Here is a 20,147-nt window from a genome sequence, read left to right as displayed (position 1 = left end):
CATTTCCTTCTTCAGCTCATTTTACAGATGAAGAAACTGAGGCATACAGAGTTAAGTGATTTGCCCATGGTTACATTGCTGGTAAGTGAATTAGGAAGGTTTTTCTAACTCCAGGCCCAATATTCTATCCACTGAACCACCTAACTACTCTTACAAACTCTTATTTATATGTATATTCTTTGTGATTCCCTAGCAGTATGCTTTGCATATAGTAGGCATTGAGTAAATATTTGTTGTATTGAATTGAAGTGTAAAAAGTTTCTAAGCCCCAGAAATGTGTCATAAAGTTGTCTAGAGGCCATACTTGGAAATTTTTACTACTGTCCTCTCAGTTTTAAAAAGCTTGGTCAACTGGCCTTTTAGTTCACATAAATTTAAGAGTCAAAACTTTATAAACAACAATGAAGATGTCCTGGGGAGCAAGTCACTGACAGCAAATGACAAGGAATGAGACAAATGAAAACCTTATAATAAGGAAGAAAACAGAAAAATTACAAAGAGCTGATCCAATTTAAAAACCTATTGTGATATGGGAGCCACCTGCCAGTGGCTGCTGGAGGTCTCACTGCGACCTATAGAATGGATCTCTTCATGTGAAAGGATGATGACAATGATACAAGAAGACTGAGAGGCAGTTGCTGTTCTCTGACCTCTCTCCTCTTCCCTTTTACCTCCAATTTATTCCATTCCCAATCCACAAGGAATATCTGCAAAGGTTGCTTTATAACTCTTTCCATGTGTTATGATTCACAGCTGTGGAGGCTCTCAGAGAATTGACCTGCCCCTTCACTTAGGGATGGTCCTTAACAAAAACCATTGTTAACAAAACAAAACAACTTGTAAACTCTAAGGTGGTCCAGTGGAATGTTGAGCTTTAGAGACAGACTCATTGTCTATGTGAAACTCACTTTTTTATATGCATATATATATATATGTGTGTGTGGGTGTATGTGTGTGGGTGTATATATATATAATGTATACACATATGTTAAATAAGAAGGTTAGATTCAACAACTTCTAAGGTTCTTTCCAGTTCTAAATCAACGATCCTATGAATGGATTTGCTCAGGCAATAGTGAGTTTCTCCTCACTAAAGGTATTTCTCAGTCACAGGCTGAATGACCACATGTTGCGTATGTGGTCATAGGGAATTTCAGAGGGCTACTATGAATTGTGATACAGTAAAATAGCAGCAGTTTGGGACCTTTTAACATAGGAGCAAATAGTGCTATATTTTTTGTAACCTCTGAGGGAATCACTGTATTATTGCATCAGCTAATCATGAATAATTATAAAAGGCAGAATATTGTAATGGATAAAAGGCTGGCTTCAGAGTTAGGAAACTTGGGTTCAAATCCCACAACTGAGAGATATGTACATAAACATACACATATACATACATATATACATAAAACATATATGGGTATTGTGTGTATGTATGGAGGATGTCTGTATTCTGTGTCTGGGGCTAAATTGTATAACCTCTCATTGACCTAGTTGATTCTCTAAAACTCTAAGCTGCCTATCTGTATTAGGAGAAGGAATATCTTCATTGGAATGCTCTATACAAGTAAAATCATATATTTAAACAAAAATTATTAGGACTCAAGTTATCAAGAAAGAGATAAGTAGTAGAAAGAATACTGCATTCAGAGTCACAGGAGTTGAGTTCAAATTCCAGCTGTACAACTTTTAATACTACTGACTGACTGACTGACTGTTTCTGTCATCTGTGGTGTTGTTCATCCTTCAATTTTGAAGAGCACCAATTACTTCATGGGTGATATCCTGACTCATGCTTGACTGTGCAATCTTAGAACAGGCACTCTGGCTTCAGTTTCTTCATCTATAAAGTGAGAAAATTGGACCAGCTTGCTTAAAAGGTCCATTTTAAATCTCTGAATTGTATAAATATAATTTAGATTCAACATCCTCTATTTAAGAAGGTAGCAAATTGTGGATTATTTTTGGAAATATTTTCATTATTTTTATTGGATACTTAAAGAGTCAGTTAAAAATTATACATATATAATAATTGTAAGGCTTACAAATATCTTTCCTTACAACTCCATGAAGTAGGTGGATACAAGGCTTATTATCACATTACAAAAGAGGAAACAGCCTTAGTGAAGTAAAAGCCTTGCCCAAAAATCACATAGTAAACAGCAGGACCAATATCAAAGGTGGGCCTTCAAATTCTACCCTTTCCATTAGGCTGAGCTCACTTCCTCTCTAACAATTCACCTCAGTGAAAAAGTTTACTCCTTATGATGACAAATAAAATACACAAATCAGATAATCTAGAGCAGCACCTTTAAGAGAATAATGTAAGAAGACATATTTGTGCTGGGCTAATCCACACTGCTGAACCCCAAAGGTAAAGTGGAAAAGAATATGAAATAACTCCTACACCACATTCTGCAGAAGAAGAAAAAAATTGGGGAATGAGTAGAAGGTGGAAGGGGAGTGAGAAAAAGATGTAAAAACAAAGATGACTGTGAAGAGGAAATTTTTAAATCATATTTAGTTCTGTGGGTATCTTGATTCTCCAGCACTTTTATGAATATTAATGAATTGATGAAATTGGATGATGTTCTTATTAAGCCAATATCTTTGGTTCCAAATTTTCAGTTCTCAAAACAGAGGTAAACGCTGAATATGGTACAATTGTTGAATCTAAAGACTAAGAAGTAATGAGGTCAGAGGTAGGGGAAGCAGTCATTTATTTCAAACTAAAATTGGACTGGTCTTAGGACACTAGTTCCTCTTTAGGGACAGTTAATTGGAGCAGTGGATAGAAGGGAGAAGAACAGCATGTACATAGAGAAGCAAATACAAAATACAGATGAAGTCAAGGTCAAGTAGTTTGGGAGAAGAGGGCACTAAAACTTGATGTTGGGGCAGGAAAGGAAGTTTGTAGGAGGCGGTAATTAAGCCAAGATTTAAAAGCAGTTAGGGATTCTCAAGGTTATCTGGGTGGAGCAGTAAATAGAGCACTGGTCCTGGAGTCAGGAAGACTCATCTTCCTGAGTTTAAATCTGGTCCCAGACATTTACTAATTGTGTGACTCTGCGCAAGTCACTACCCTTATTTGCCTCAGGTTCTTCATCTGTAAAATGAGTTAGAGAAGAAAAGGGCAACCCACTCCAGGATCTTTGACAAGAAAACCCTAAATTGGGTCTTGAAGAGTTGGACATAATCGAGTAAGGATTGAACAAAAGCAATTCTAAGAAGCAGAGGCAAAAGAGGAAAACATTCTAGGGATGGCATACAACATGGTCAAAAGCAAAGTTGAAGGAATGTCACTAACAAATACATCCTTGTTGATTTGAGAATGAGATATACACAAATTTGACTAGAACACAAAATATGATCATCAGCCAAATAAGGATTCACTGAAACTTCTTCTGTTTGGAGTGAAAGGCCTGTACTTTAGGATTTTCAGTTTGGCAGCTATTTTGGAGGATGGATTGAAGCAAGGACAACTTGGAGGGAGGAATACCAATTTGGAGGCCAGGTAAGAGGTGATGAAGGCATTTCTTGGGTGGTGGCCATGTGAATAGAGAAAAGAGGAGAGATATGAGAGATATTAGGGATATAAAATCAATTAGATTTGACATCTAATTGGAAAGGGGGAAGCAATTGGATTTGAGACAACCCCTAGGTTGTGAAGCATTAACAATATTGCTACCCTTTAAGAGAATAGGACTATTAGGAATAAGGATAAGTTTGGAGGACAAGATTTTAAGTTCCATTTTAAACATGTAGAATTTGATATGTCTCTATGAAAAATGTCCAACAAGCAATTGGTGATCCAGTATTAGAACTCAGGATTACTTTATAGATGTGGGAGTCATTACATAAAGATACTAATAGATACTTATCAACTTTGTAAAGATACTAAGATACTTATTGCTAATTATGTTACCAAGAAAGATTGTAGAAAGAGAAAAGAAGTGTGCCTTGGAAATTAATTTATGGGAAATCTATTATGGGACCAAACATGGTTAATTATCTGGTAAAGACTAAGAGATAACAGTGTCATGAAAACTGAAGTTGGAGAAAATGTTTGAGAGGGCAGTGTCAACAATATCAAATGCACCACTCCATTTTTTCCCCCAAGTGTGAGCTGTTTTGGCCTTCTTTGCTATTCAAAAAGCAAAGAAACAAAAACAAGCAAGCAAAACCTGTACTTCATGATGTTCTCCTTATTCCTGATCAGCAGATGAAGAAGGAAGACATGAGGGAAGTGATGTGAAAAAGAAAAATAAATAATTCTGGGGAGTCAATATAAGTTAAAGAAAACAAGTAGAATCAAGCTTTGTGAATGTGCTCTACAAAATGGTCCAAATTGAGATGTGACTTTTATTTAGAATTTAAAGGAATTTGCCTCAGGAGACAGACATCTCATTTTCTAAAGGAGCCCAAAAGAAATAGCAGTCACCCAGCATTTTTCTTGCCAACTTCATTTCACACAAACAGCACACAGCAAGCATTCACCTAACAACAGACACCATCAGTCCCTCAAATTTTAGTTCTTTTAACAGTGACAAGTCTCCTTGAGGTGTTGACAAAAGTTGGTTTCTAGTTTCTTTTTTCTTTTTCTTAAGGTAGTAGTTATGGGGCTTGTTGCTACTTAGAATTCCACAGGAGTAGCCAAAGGGCAAAGATACATGAGAAAAAGTAAAGCATTTATGAACCCTATCAGACAGACTAATACCACTGAGATATCAACCAAGAATGTATTTGCTAGAGTGAGGACACAAGAGAAATGAAATTTCAGATCTCCAGGATTTTCTCTGTAGTGACATTTGGGAGAACTTAGGCCATAGTTCATTGTCTAGAAATGCTTGTTTGGGGGCACCCTTAACAATGAAAAGACATTTACCCTGAAATGTTTCAGCAGGAATAATAACAGTAGCTGTATTATATAACATTGTAAAGATCTGAAATATACTTTTAATGTGTAGGGGGCTTCAGAGACCAGAAATCACATGACTGATCACATATGGATAAAAAAGCAACAATTTTGAATAAGAGATTTGATTTGGAAGCTTAACAAGGTTTGCACCTAGCCATTTCTGATCTTGCTTTCCCATACCCACTCATTTGCATGGGAGAACTAAAAGATCTTGAGGTATGACTAAAAAACTTGATACCTCATGTTCTTGTAGTTCACTGAAGTTATGGACAATTAATTCTCTGACCTAGCTAATTATTGCTATATTGGTCTTGGAGGAAGAGAAAAATGGTATTTGATTTTAACTTAATATCCTTTTTAATTAATTCTTTATAACACTAGAAGGAGAAGCAAAGCCCCAGCCCACTGTAAAAGATATTTCAGTAAGCTAGAGATAAACTCCTAGAAAACTATTCCCAAGATGACATACATTTTCTTGGGATGTTTTCTAACAAATGATAAAGAAATAGAAAAAAGTAAGAGACTTGGTTATTGAATATAATACTTATGGCTAAAAAATAGCACTCCCACATACAACTGGAGCTTTGCAAAGGAAGTTGATATCAATCTTGGGGGCATCTTAGACACAAAGAAAATACTCTTAATTGGTAATATCTTTAGATATTATCTGTATTTAGATATACAATTATCCTTACTGACATAATTTCACCATCTCTGAATATTTCTATATATGATACCAACATCTAATTAAGCCCAGAGCTTCCAAATATCCTAAAGATAGAAAGGCTGTAGGAAGATTTGATTTTGGGACATTTAGTGAGAGAATAGGTCTCATTCTGGGTGGAAAAAGGTAGGAAGGTAAAAGCATTAAATAAGTCTATCAGTTCCATTTTGGATTCTGACTGCTCTGTGACTGGCTGTTCTCTCTCCTTATTGGGCTTCCCCATTCCCTGAGACATAACAACATTGAAAAATATTACATAAACTTAATTGATAAAAAAAGGCAAGATTCAGGAAGATTGACTTCAATATTGAAAAAAGTTCTACTATAGGTAAAATATTTTTAAATATCATTACATTGTACAGAAATATTTTTTGAAAAGAAGTCAATCAATGTGAGAAACTTCATTGTTGCTTATTCTGAGAAACTGCCACAGCCACCCTAACCTTCAGCAGACACCTCCCTGATCAGTCAGCACCAATCAATAACAAAGCAAGACCTTCTACCAGCAAAAAGATTATGACTTGCTGAAAACTTAGATGATGGATAGCATTTTTTAGCAATAAAGTATTTTTAAATTGAGCTATGTGTACCATTTTGTATATATAATATTCTTACACATTTAATAGACTACAATGTAGTATAAATATAAGTTTTATATGCATCAGGAAACTAAAAAAAAATCATGTGACTTGCTCTATTTCAAATGGTTTGGAATAAAACCTTCAGTATCTCCAAAGTATGCTTGTATTTGTTAAAGTGTGGTGTAGGGTAGGGATCTTGTCACCTCTCTATTTTGTTTCTACTCCAGACTGGATGAATACATAGTAGATATAAGCACTGTGATTAATAGATGCTTGTTGATTGTTAGGTATTTAACAAATAGTTGTTGAATGAATGAATTAACCAATGAGCAAATGAATACTTGTTGAAGAAATTTCAGTACTGTCTCTTTTTTTTTTTACTGTTACCAAGGAGTTCTTAAAGCAATCAATACCCACACTTCCATTCAATTGTAGCCCATGGTCCCATGTTGGCACAGCCTCAGTCATATGCATAGCTTCAGCTGATGGGTGGAGGTGCTGAGGGGGAGCTGCCCTGGCATGGTAAGTGCTTCAGAAATCTAACTGAGCTTGGGCCAAAAGAATTCATTTTTCAAGTGATTTTGCCAAAATGTTGAAAAATGAAGCAAGCAAAAACTGCTCCAAACATGGTTTACTTCCTCTCCTGCTCAGGGAGTGATTCTGGCCCACTTTGAAACTGGTAAAAGATCTCTAGGGGGAAAAGCAGTGATCATTCTTCTCCAATTTAACTACAGGTAGAACAGCCGGTTAAAGCCCCTTGAGGATAAAAATAACTTGTCCTAGAACTTTTATTTGGGTTTATATAAAACAGTGTTCTATTAGGAACTTGATAAAGAAAGAAAACAGGATTAAAATTATTCAGTGTCGGCTAAATGAAAGGAACCAGGTCAGAAAATTTCTGCCCATAATACTACCTTGTAACCTTGTATCAGTTATTTAACTATCCTGTAAAAGAGGGGGGTGAATAAAATGATTTCTGAGGTCCCCTCTAGTTTTAAATCTATCATACTATGATTGAGGAAATCATCTTCAATCCCCTCTCCTTGGTCAGCATTCACTGCTGTATCCTCAGCATGCTCTACCCTTGAGTATAATGTTTCCCTTGCCACTATTCTGGTTCCTGCAGAGAGCTGGGATTAAACATTGCAGCCAGGAAGTCCCCAGATAGCTAGGAATAAAAATCACAATCCTAACAAGCTCAGGTCAAGAGTGAAACGGATAGCTAGGGAGTTTCAAGAAGTCAGAAATGGGAGGCAGTCTGAAGGCAGAAGCAGGGTTAAAAGTAAAAGTCAACAGGGTCTGGGGGGGTCGGTTTATTGTCTTTAATAAATCTGTGGGTGGATGCTGGCTTCTATGTCTGGATGTGTGAGGCTGGCCAGAGCTTCCAGTTTCTTGTGAAGTCTCTCCAGCTAGAGAACACTTATTGCCACCCTTTTCATTCTCCTTGGCAACAACAAAGTCCATGCAGCAAGTTGGACAGAATTTGTGTTGGTTCTGGTAATAGTTTATTATTATTTACTGTATTTATAAGGCATTCTTTCCTATCCCCACTACTTCCCTCTTGTCAACTTGAATTGAAGGGAGATTTTTAGTAAATCACTCCTCTGGGGAAGAAACATGAGCTCTGAGTCACCAGCTGGAGACCAGAGAATTGTGGCAATCAGTCCCAGAATCCAGGGGCATTAGTTTTATTTGACTAACATAGGCTACATGGAAAGAAACAGCATGAAAAGCATTTTTGTCCTTCATTCTTGAAGAGGCCCAGAACATCAGAGACCATGAAATGCAAATTAATTGGATTTAAGTGAGGGAGGATTGTGCAAGGCCACCTGCCTCATTTTCTCCTCCAGAGCCATTTGGGTCCAATGACAAGATATACATCAGGATAATTAGACTAGTACCTCTGGTATGAAAGCTTGCCATGCCTTTTTCATGGATGCTCATCCACCTTTGGTGAATTAATTATCTTCACCCGACTCTCATCTGTGTTTCCTAGAAACTGTAGCTTGTACAGCAGCAACACCCTAATAAATCATGTTGGCCAACCCAAATTGAGGGTAATTAATAGGTCTCAAACCTGTTGGTAAGTTAGGGAGATGTCTATCTCCATGGAATGAATGGATGAGAACAAGCTGTTCCAAAGACCATAAAGGCAGATGCAATGGAGCCCTTAGAGCTTGGTCAAACATCTAAGAAGCCACGGTCACCCACTACATGTGGAGACATCACTGGTCATCCAGGCTTTTGCCTTGCCACTGGAATTTGATGACTTTGTAAGGAAGAAAGAGGCTGATAAGTTTGTTCCACTCTATCTCATCAAAACCCAACTCACGTTAGAGTCGAGACATCACCCTGATATTGTCATTGTCCTATGAAACAAAGGACAAACAGCAAGGAGCTTCCATTTTATTCAGTAGGTCACAGAGAGCCATTGAAAGGTTTTGAGATTAGGTTGCCATGACTATAACTATGCAAGATTATAATTAGACTGATAGTAATGAATAGGAATAGAGTGAACTGAGGGAGGCTTTTGTATCAGACAGGACGATTGTAATAAGGGCTAGAGAAATATTGAGAAGATTTAGATCTGAGTCATTTTAAAGGTCATTTTTACCTAATCCCTCCATTTAATATGTTGGTAAACTAAATCTCAGAGAGGTGATATGATTGACCTAAAATTGCAAAGGTAAAAAGTGGCAGAGCCAGGAATTCAAGCCCAGAAATAAAAACTATGCACTTTCTATTACATTACACTATCTCTACCTCTCTCAAAGAGCTAGATAGCATCAAAAAAATTTTAATTTTTATTTATTTATTTTTTGCTGAGGCAATTGGGGTTAAGTAACTTGCCTGGGCACACAGCTAGGACATGTCAAGTGACTGAGGGCAGATTTGAACTCAGGTCCTCCTGACTTCAGGGCTACACCACCTACCTGCCCCTAAGATCAATTTTAAAAAAGATTATTAAAATGAACTTAAATTAACTCTGTTTTGTGAATCTTGTTATGCCCCTTGAAAAAACTAGAGACATTTAGGTATGGAAAAACCAGAGCTGGTAATTATTTCCCTTATGTAATGAAATTAGATGAGAAACTTGAATAACAGACAAAAGTTATGGCTGGATCACTAGGGTGGTAGTGATGAGGAGGAGATAAAAATTACCAGAAAATAGAAAAGAATTGGGAATTGATTAGACAGAGAAGGTGAGGTGTGGAAATTCTTTTAGAAAAAAACTATTAAAAAAAGGAAAGCAGAGAGAAAACAGAAAAGAACAGGTTGTTGTTTACAGACAAGACAGCCAGGGGAAAAAAAAGAATAACTCTCATCTAACAATCTGATATGAGAGACTGGTAGGTTTGGAGAAAGAGAAACAGGGTTCAGATAGTGCTCCCTTTTTGCCTTGGATGAGCCAGTCATTTGTCCACTCTGAGCCTCAGTTTCCTTATCTTTCAAATAAGAGTATTAGACTATATAACTTCTCAGACTACTCCAGGGAATGGAAATAACAGTGAAATTCTGGCAGAGGGCCAAGCCGAGGGTACTTTACTAGGGCAAAGTGGGGGGTCATTGAATGCAGTAAACTCATGGCAGCAAAGTCATTATAATATAATAGCCCATAGAAAATAGACATACATTACTGAGCCCTAAAAGTACACTATACAGCTAACAGGGGAAATAAAACCACATAAAGGAAACATCAATGCATTAAGATAAAGTGGAGGAAATTAGCACAGGGAAGACATGAGTAATAATGATTATTTCAATATTTCAAGATTATAATGACAATAATACATTTAAATCATCTAATTATTTGATCCATCACTGGCAGGTTAATAGAAAGTTGCCTAATGAATGTATGTCTCCTCTGCATTATCATCTGCTAGGCTAGGTTTATTATATTCTCCCCCAGAAAACTTAAATGATTGACACAATGCAGACACAAGTTCCATGATGCCAGGACAACAAACAGCTTAAAAATACACGCAAATAAATTTTGCAATGGCATTTGGGTATGGAAAAATCATAGCTGGAAATTATTTCCCTTTCCTAATGATATTAAATGAGAAACTTGAATAATAGACAAAAGTTCTGGATGGATCACTAGGATGGTAGCAATGAAGAGGGGATGAAAGTGACCAGAGAACAGAAAAGAATTGGGAATTGATTAGAGCAGATGAGGTGTTGAAAATTTTTTTAGGGAAAAACTATTAAAGGAAGGAAAGAACAGAAAGAGAAGGGGGAGAATAATTTGTTGTTTACAGACAAGAAGACCAGGAAAACTAGAAAAGAAAAAAATCATTGTGAACACTGTGAGGGGAAATGAACTAAGGTAGCAAGGGAGAATCTAATCTAAAATATTAACAAAATACCGAGGTGGTACAGAGCATTCTGTGCTGAAGATACTACCCAATTCCCGCCCTTGAGGAGTTCACAATTTTGTGGAGGAATCTGACAAAAATGCAGATAAGTAGGATATAAAATACTATATGATAAAGTTTCATAAAATAAGATGGGTTTGACAAATGGAGAGGAGGAAAGGCAATCAGGAAGGAAGGAAGAAATGAGGAAGGGAGGAAAGATGGAAGAAGTGATGAAGGAAGGAAGGAAGGAAAGGAAAAGAAAGAGAGGAAAGGAAGGAAGGAAGGAAGGAAGGAAGGAAGGAAGGAAGGAAGGAAGGAAGGAAGGAAGGAAGGAAGGCCAATTGCTATACCCACTGTTGCTAAGAGCTGGGAAAGAGCATGAAAGAATGATATGGAAAAGGATATGAAGGTAGGGAAGCAGAAAGTATCTTCCACAGACCATTTTATTTGAGAATTCTAACTTATTTTATCTCCCAATAGTGACCAATATATATTTTAGGCTCCAGTCAGGATAGTGTTTTTAAATGGTCTCACCACATACCAGATCTTTTCCATTTCTGTGTCATTTTTATGCCAAGATCATTGCTTTTTCTGGAGCTTTAAATGTCCTTCCCCCCTTTTTTCTGATCACTTAAATTCCTAGCTTTAGTTCCCCCCTCTACAACTCAATTCTATTGTAAAAACTGGAAAAATCAGAGTAATGAGAGAAACATACTTCCTATCTCTTCACAAAAAAAAAAAAAAAATTGAAGTACTGAAGGTGTGGTTTAAGGTACACATTTTTATATGTAAACAATGTGTGTGTGTGTGTGTGTGTGTGTGTATGTTGCTTAATCATAACTTTGTTTAAAAATGAGAAGTTGTTGGAAATGGCCACTGGAATGTGATAGTGATATAAATAAAGAGATCAGTAAATAACTTAATTTTATCTATAACACCAAAACCCATTATTATAATCGGAGAACTTCAAACCTATTATGCACTAAACTTGACATATCATCTTTTCTCCTAAATGTGAGCCTCTTCTAAATATCCCTATTTTGTGTGAAGGGTGCCATCATACTTTCCAGGATTAAAACTTTGATTCATCTCTGGATCTTTCCTTTCCCTTATCCCCATAACCAATTAGATCTCAAGTCTTATAAACCCTCATCAATTCCTTCCTTCTTAACCACTTGACCACCAACATAATTCAGGCTCATTACCACAAGATCATAGATTTAGAATTAAAAGAGACCTCAGAGATCATGTGTTCAACCACATTGTATATTTCAGTTTTGTAGTTGAAAAAATTCAGAGATAAAATGATTTGTTCAAGGTAACAAAGATAAGAATGTCAGAGGTAGGATTTAAAGCCAAATCTTTTGATCCCATACCATACCATCTCATTCCCTAATTTGAACTATTATACTGGTTTCCGAATTGCTTGTCTAATTTCTAGTTATTTTTATCCACAATCCTTCCTCCTCACAATAAGATACAGATCTGAATTTATCATTCTCCTATAGAAAGAAATGGCTAAATTAAATGGCTAAAAGTTGTTCAATATTTCCTCCTTATCTAGCATTCATTGTGGCTATGATAAACCTTGTGATTTGGTAGGATGGTTCCAATCTGCCTCCAGTCTATCTTTCCAGTCTTTTATTACACTAGCCTGATTATTATTGCATTCATTATTTCAGCCAAACTAATCTCTAGGCAATTCTTGAATTTGGCATTCCATTTTCTGCTCTTGTGGGTTTGCACATGGGAAAAAACCTTATTTGGAATGCCATTCTTTCATCTTCATCTTTCTTCGCACAATCCTTACCCTTCCTGACAATTCATTTGAGGAATCTCCTTAAATATATTCTTCTCTGAGTGACCGCCCCCCCCCTTAGAGGAAGGCCTTCTCATTCCCCTTTTTACCTTCTTCTAGGAAGCTGTTCTTACCCTGTTCTTCCTTTATTCCTGAATTTGTATTATACTTACCCACATTTCTACCATTCCTTCCTTCAACCCATCAAGCAGCATATACTGAGAAATTGATTGATTGCTTTATTTTATCTCTAGCCCCTAATAGAGTGCTTACTATTGATCAATCAACTTAATCAAACAATCTAGAAACATTTTAGGTGCCTATTATGCACTAGCAATCTGTGGCAAATACTCAGCATCCAAAGCCCAAAATGAAACAGTAGGCAAACAAATGTTTAGTTGAATTGAATTATAACATCAAATTCTAATTATAATTGGATCATAATATATGATATATGAATTATAATTAAATTATAATGTAGATAACATTTGTTCACCTATTATTCCTCTTCTTCATTCGTTTAAATCTTGCTTAAATCTTCATGACTTCTTTTGGGACTTTCTTTGTAAAGCTACTAATGTGGTCAGCCTTATCCAGCTCATTTTATAGATGAGGGCAACAGGGTTAAATAACTTGCCCAGAGTCACATAGTAAGTGTCTAAGGATTTTGAACTCAGATTTGAACTCAGGAGGAAAATGAGTGTTCCTGACTCCAAACCTTCCTGGTGCTTTATCCACTGTTTTTACTGAATTGTCCACAACAAAAACAACAAAAAGTATTGATAAATGTACCCTGTGTTCTCCCCACTCAATTCTGCAGATTTATGTATGTAGATAATTTATTTTTTTCTAAGCTAAATATTTGATTTAATCAGAGTAGGGAGCTTCTGCAGGTGGATTTCTTTCCCCTATTCCAAAACAGTGAGCACAGGCTCTCCTTAGGGGGAGAGAACTACATCTTAGGCCCACCAGAAGTACCAAGAGTCCCCAAATACAGAATAAGAGGATTATAGATCTTCAGAAGTGGTGTTCAACCTCATCCTCTAACTCTAGTTAATAAATCAGAAGACTTTGAATCCTGCCTCGCTTACTAGCTATGGGCCTCCAAGCAACTCTGTTAACCTCATAGAATCTCAGTTTTCTCTGCCATGAAATAGGAATAATAATAGGGGCACCTATCTCCCAGTATTGTTAAAAGGATCAATTGAGATAACATATGTGTTCTTTGAAAGTTTTAAAGTATTACTATCATTTCCATTATGCCACAAAAAGATAAAAATTTGTTGTTAAGGCACTTCAGAAAAATGACATACAGAGTCAAACTGACAAATGCCTCCTGTGGTTCTAGTCCAAGGTGATCTCTCTCTCTTCTTTAAGTGCCTGTTATAGTCCATGTTAATAATTTACAAACTACCTTATTTTAGTTTCTAAGTTTTCTCAACTAAATTATAAGCTTATATATACCTTCAAAACAAAGACATTTTCTATTTCAATCATAACTCCCAATAGTTCCTGAGTAGAAAGTGAATTTATTCACTCATTTACAACAATAAAATGGTAGGTACATCAGCCTCTAAATAAATACTTTTTGATTATCTTTAAGCCTTCAGGTTAGTTAACACTAGAAGCATTTTTAATTATTTTAATTTAATATCAAGTTGTATGTAGAACAGAAAAGGATAAGAAAATAACAAACTTTTAAAACATTGGGCACATGGTTTGGGATAAATTCAAATTCCTAAAACTATTCTCTACCAAATCCCAAATTTGACTTTCTTGTTTCAGCTGTACTTGAGAAAATAAAAGTGATCCAGCATTGTACTCCATTATTGGCTGCAGGGCCCTGACCAGAAATATGATCTGGATGTGCTGGAATAAGCTCTAAATAGTACAGGGAAACTAAGCAACATTTACCTTGGCAGGACTTTTCATTGTAATATATCCTACAAAATTACTTACAACTGTTCCTTTTTGGAAGAGTACATATCATTACTGTACTTTGAAAGGATTTCAGAATATATCAAGCAAACAACTCATGATATCAACTAATGGTAAATTATATAGAGGGATACTCAGACATGGTGGCACATGTCTGTAATCACTGATGATGGGGAGATTGGGGCTAGTGGTTTAAGCTTTTGAGTTCTGAGCTAAAATAAAGCTAAAGTTGATTGGGTGTCCATCAGGCACCAATATTATGTGCCCCTGGAGGACACAGGGCCTAGGTGATATCAGAAATCCCAGTCTAGAGATTCCCAAACTAGGGAGAGAGAGGAGAGGGAGAGGGAGAGGGAAAGGGAGAGGAAGAGGGAGAGGGAGAGAGAGAGGGGGAGGGGAAGGGAGGGGAAGGGGAGAGGGAGGGGGGAGGGGAGAGGGAAAGAGAGGGGAGGGGAGAAGGAGAGGGAAGGAGGGGAGGGGGAGAGAAAGAGAGACAGAATGAGAGAGAGAGAGAGAGAGAGAGAGAGAGAGAGAGAGAGAGAGAGAGAGAGAGAGAGAGAGAGAGAGAAGGAAACAGTTCTAAGTTAAACAGTGCATTACCTCCAGCACACTGAGTGACTTTATATGCTCAGTACCTGTGCCAGGTGAGCTAACAAGGCTAATAAAGTTAACACTGAAATTAAGCTTGATTGAAGTTGAATCAAAGCAAGGCCTCCAACTAAGTTTAAAGATCTGGGGCTAGTTCCCCATGTGATGTTTCTAGGACTGTAGACTGCCAGCAGCAAGGCCTTAAGACACAGCCTTAGAAGAGTATTTCCCAACCTCTATTTTGCAGACTCCTGCTGTTCTGAAGCAAGATTCCAAAAAAAGTGGCAGTTCAGGCAACATTATTCCCGCAAAAAAAAATTCAGAATATGAAATATATATGTAGCAAAAAATCACATGAGGGAAATTGAACTAAAATGATTCTAAATTTATTTTCCTCTATTTTGCCCCCAAATACCTCTCCCTTATCCCTTACCCCAGGGATATTCTTTACCTGTTATAAAAGGCCCCTAGAGCAACATTGGTAAGTTTGTTGATTTATTACAAGACCCAATGTGTTCTGTAGTCAAATTAGCTTGGGAAATGGTGCTTTAGAAGAAGAAGATTCCACTGAACCAATACTGGTCCTGCATTGTTGGAGCCTTCAGAGTGAAGTGATTGATGATGGCTTTAGTTGGGCTATTTTCTCTGTTGTCAAACATCTCCATCTGCTGGCAGAGGTACAGATGAGCACTTCTGAGACTGGGACAAGTTCAAGGGCTGGATCACAAAGATTCTAACATTAGAACTCATCTATTCCATCACACTTACCTCCCCACCCCATAGATTAGGAAACAGAGGCTTAGAGAAGTTAATTGCCCAAGATCACATAAATAATAAGCATCAGAAAGAAGAAAAAAACTGAACTCCAGTGTTCTGACTCCAAACTATTATTATTCTTTCTCTGATGTTAGCCTGCTCCCAATACATAAATCTTCTCATAAGTGGGAACCTAGATGGCCATCATATTCAGATTTAGAGGGGTTCTTTTCTAACATTGTGAGCGTATTAGCTTCTACGCTAGAAATTCTTTGCTATTTTTGTATTGTGGATCTCTTTCGTAGATTGATATTAACCTCTTTTCAAAAATTTTAAGTGCACAAAATAGTATACATAGGATTACAAAGGAAGTCAAATATATTGAAATCAAAATAAAATAACAATTAAACCCACAGACCCAAGATTAATAATTACTGATAAAGAGTCAATTGAATTTTATGAAACAGTTGTTTTATAGTTACATAATTAATAGTCTGTGACTATTATTTTAATTTTATAAACCCAGAGTAGCCCCAAATTGATTCTATAATTCTTCACTTGGGAAGGATTATCAAGCTCTGTCTCTAAATGAAGGAAGATAAGATTTTAGGAATATAAGAACTTTCATCTTACCTTTGGGTAACAGACAAAAACTATCTTAGCATTCCACATTTTATCTAGCACTTGGTGGTTTAGCCATTTTTCAGTCATGTCTGACTTATGAGCTTATTCGAGGAATAAGCTAAAGATACTGGAATGGTTTGCCATTTCCTTGTCTAGTTTATTTGTTAGATGAGTAAACTGAGGCAACTAGGGCTAAATATAAGCCCAGGGTCACATAGGTACTTACTAGGAGATACCTCTGGAGCCGCATTTGAGTTCAGGCCTTCCTGACTCCAGACCTAGTCGGTCATCTGGCTACCTAGGATTTTAGATCTGATTAATTGTACAAGCTCTTCAGAACATGGAATAAGGCCGCTTATTACATGCTCCTTCAAGTAGTGATGGTTCCCCAATTCTTTTCAAATATATTTACCATCATTAATGCAACCTTCATACCCTATTTCCTCCCTTGCACTTTTCTTCCTCATCCAAATCAATCCTACTTTCCTACTTTCCACTGAACGTTTGAAATTCTTACTGGATTCTCAATCAATCTACTTGTAGTCTCAACTTTTTTTCCCTGTTCTCTTCTTCCACTTCATTCTTTAAATTGAATTCTGGCTTTTCTAAAAATATGCCACATTTCATATAAATCGAGTGCAATGAAGACCATTCCTTCTATTTCCTCCAATCTCATAGAGCCAAGATAAAATGTTGATATATTCCTTTCTACCCATTATTCAAATCATTTCTTGGTTGCCATTATTCAATTATTTTTCCTCTATGTCAATACTCATTACTTTTATGTATTGACCATCTCATCATTTTCTAATTTCTTCAATGATTTCAGTTCTTGGCCCTAAATTTTCAACCCTAGCCCTTGCCATCATCCTTAGAGATGTCAATATTCACAGTGAAAGCCCTTCTACATGTGACTTCCATTTCTCAACTTCTCCAATGACTTATCTCAGCCCCATTTTAGCTGCTGACTAACCAACTGACTTAGTAACACCTTAGTAACATCACCACAGAGAACTATACTACCTTCAGATCTTAAATTCTATTCCTAAATGAAATCTCTTTCCTTCCAGAGAAAAAGCATGGTGTAATGGACATAGTACTGCATCAGAGTTAAATGTTGTTGTCTGGTCTTATCTCACTTTTCATGACTGTGGACCACACTCTCCATGAACTTTTCTTGGCAAAGAATAGTTTGCCATTCCTTCTTCAGCCGATTAAGGCCAATAGAAGTTAAACCACTTGCCTGGAATCATACAGCTAATGAGACCAAATTTGAACTTAGATCTCCCTGACTCCAGACCCAGAGGACTACCCACTGAGCTCCCCAGCTATCTCTAGAGTCAGATAATCTTTGCTCAAACTTCAGCTCTGCCATATAATATTAATATATATATATATATATGTATATATAAAACCTTAGTCAAAAAACTTAACCTTTCTGTTCCTCAGTTTACTCATACATAAAATTAAAGGATTATGATTCTACTTTTCTCCTTCAATCACATTAAGCCCACAGCTTTTTTTCATTGTGTTTTTTGGCCCTTCCCAAGAATTTTAACAATAATAACAAGTACATGCATAGAGCCAAGGAATATGATCTCCCTCTCTTACTACCAATAGGCCACTTATTCCATGCTCCCTCAAGTAGTGATGCTTGCCCAATTCTTTTCAAATATATTTACTACCATTACACAATAATTTTACCAATAATAATGATATGCATAGAAACCAAAGAATATGATTTGTAGATCAATAGAACATAAGATTCTTAAAGCTAGAAATCCCTAATACCTGTTACTGTACCCTATATATGGTAGGTATTTAATCAATATTTGTAATTGAATTTAATTAAAGAAGATGCCTTTAAGTTTACCAATAATTATCCTATCTAAGAGGCAGTGTGGCTAAGTGAACAGAGGTCCCAACTTAGAGTACTACTTCTGACACAACCTATCACTTAAGACAGATCATTTAATCTCTCAGTGCCTCATGCAATGTTCTATTACTAAAGAGCAAAGTAGCGGCTGTTCAGCACTGGGAGAGTTTCTTCACTGGCTATTCCATATACAGATGAAATCACAAGTCACTAAACACCATAATAATATTTCACTCATCTGTCTCCTTGGATGTTGATTCACTTGTCTTGTACTCCATAGCCAGTCTTGATCCCGCGATCAGTGATTCACTAGTTCCATGCATAAAATCTCTTCTCCTTAAGTCTTTTGCTAGTCCTGACTGGCTGAAGCTCAACTCTGCATAACCTGTCCCTTCCTCTTCCCTGTCCAATTTCTCCCTTCCTGCTGTCGCATTGCTGAGCTTGCTGAACAAAGTCATGAAATCATGTTGGTTTAATCCACTACAAATTGATAATACACTTCTTCAACAATCTTATTCATCTGTTGTGGTTCCCTACTTTTCATCTCTCTTCAAGATTCCCCCCCACCCCAACCCTGCCACCATTTCTAGGTATCCAGCTCGTTCTAGTTTATTGAGAAGACTGAGGTTTTTTAAGGAAGCACCTTCAACTTCACTTTTCTATAGTGGATCCAACTGTTATTGGAGTCAAGAAGACCCAGTTTCAAATTCTGCCTTAGATACTTACTAGCTGTGATATCAGCAACTATCATAACCTCTATGTGTTTCATCTAAAAGAAGATTGAGTCAGATGGCTTTCTAGTCTAAACCAATAATTCTACAAAGTAAAATTTCTTAGAGTATTTAAAAGGGACTTTACAGGGAGAGGAAGAATTAAACAAAGTGGGAAAATGAGGACATTCTAGGCATCAGCAGCAACATATACAAAGACATAGATATGGGAAAACACAGGAAATGACTGAGAAAGTGACTCTAAATCATGGAGGGCCTTTGAACTTTGCTTAGTAGGTTTTGGAAGTCTTTACAGATTTTTGAGCAAGAAAGTGACATGACTTCCTCCCCCCCCCCCCCATTCTTGTTCTTGGGAGACATTATGTGCCAGAGCAAACACATACATTTAGAAAATCCATTGGATGGTGGAGAGGAGAGTAGAAGGAAAAGGGGTTGGGATATCATGGTTTAGAATTTTTGTAAGCTCATGATACCTTGTTTTTCAGTAATTATTAATTTTCTCTAAAGATTTCTTGAAGTCTCCTCCTAAGTACCTAAAAGCTCAAATAATATACATTACAATTTCAGCATATGGATAGTTTTTTTTTTTCTTTCAGTAACTTTCTGCTAGGTAATTTATTTATTCTGGAAAGTATAATGTTATCCATCAACTCAAGTGATGGATTTAACATGTATTGTCCTGTTGCCCTGAAGCAGCTCTGTGCTTGGGGGCAGGTGTCTACAAGGGGACAGATTCCCATGTGGCAGCCTGTAGGAAATCTCTCAGAAACCATGCAAAGCAGGCCAAACTTTCCAAATGAACAAATGATCCTACAGCGGCCTCACAGGCACAGGTATATTTTAGGATAGCAGCACTGCATATTTAAAAGCCAACTAAATTCTTTGCTAAACATTAGACTTTCTGTGTGTTTATCTTTTTGTCTCTTCCTTTGTATCTCTGTCTGTCTCTCTTCTTCCCCCCATGTTGGTCTTCCCCCTCCTCTGTCTCTACTCCTCCTTCTCCTCCTTCTCTTCCATACTCCTCCTGCTATCCTCTTCTTTTCTCCTCATCCTCCTCCTCTTTTTTCTTTCTTTCTTTTTCTCCTTCTCTTCCTTCTCTTTCTTCTTCTTCTTCTTCTTCTTCTTCTTCTTCTTCTTCTTCTTCTTCTTCTTCTTCTTCTTCTTCTTCTTCTCCTCTTCCTCTTGCTTCCTCCTTTCTTTCTGTCTTTCCTTCCTTCCCTGTCTCTGTCTCCCTCTCTGTTTCTCTCTC

General features: G+C 36.8%; 1 long non-coding RNA gene across 2 annotated transcripts in view; it reads right to left on the bottom strand.

Moving 5' to 3' along the window:
- Window positions 1–15,307: 15,307 nt before the first annotated feature.
- The window catches only part of LOC116420635, a 67,703-nt gene continuing 62,863 nt past the window's right edge, over window positions 15,308–20,147 (bottom strand). For both annotated transcript variants that reach the window (XR_004231010.1, XR_004231011.1), the window contains exon 4: window positions 15,308–15,628. This is a non-coding gene — a long non-coding RNA (uncharacterized LOC116420635). The remainder of the gene's footprint in view (window positions 15,629–20,147) is intronic.

This window comes from Sarcophilus harrisii, chromosome 1 (genome assembly GCF_902635505.1).
Source record: "Sarcophilus harrisii chromosome 1, mSarHar1.11, whole genome shotgun sequence".
Taxonomy (NCBI): domain Eukaryota; kingdom Metazoa; phylum Chordata; class Mammalia; order Dasyuromorphia; family Dasyuridae; genus Sarcophilus; species Sarcophilus harrisii.
This window is presented reverse-complemented; position numbering and strand designations above follow the sequence as displayed.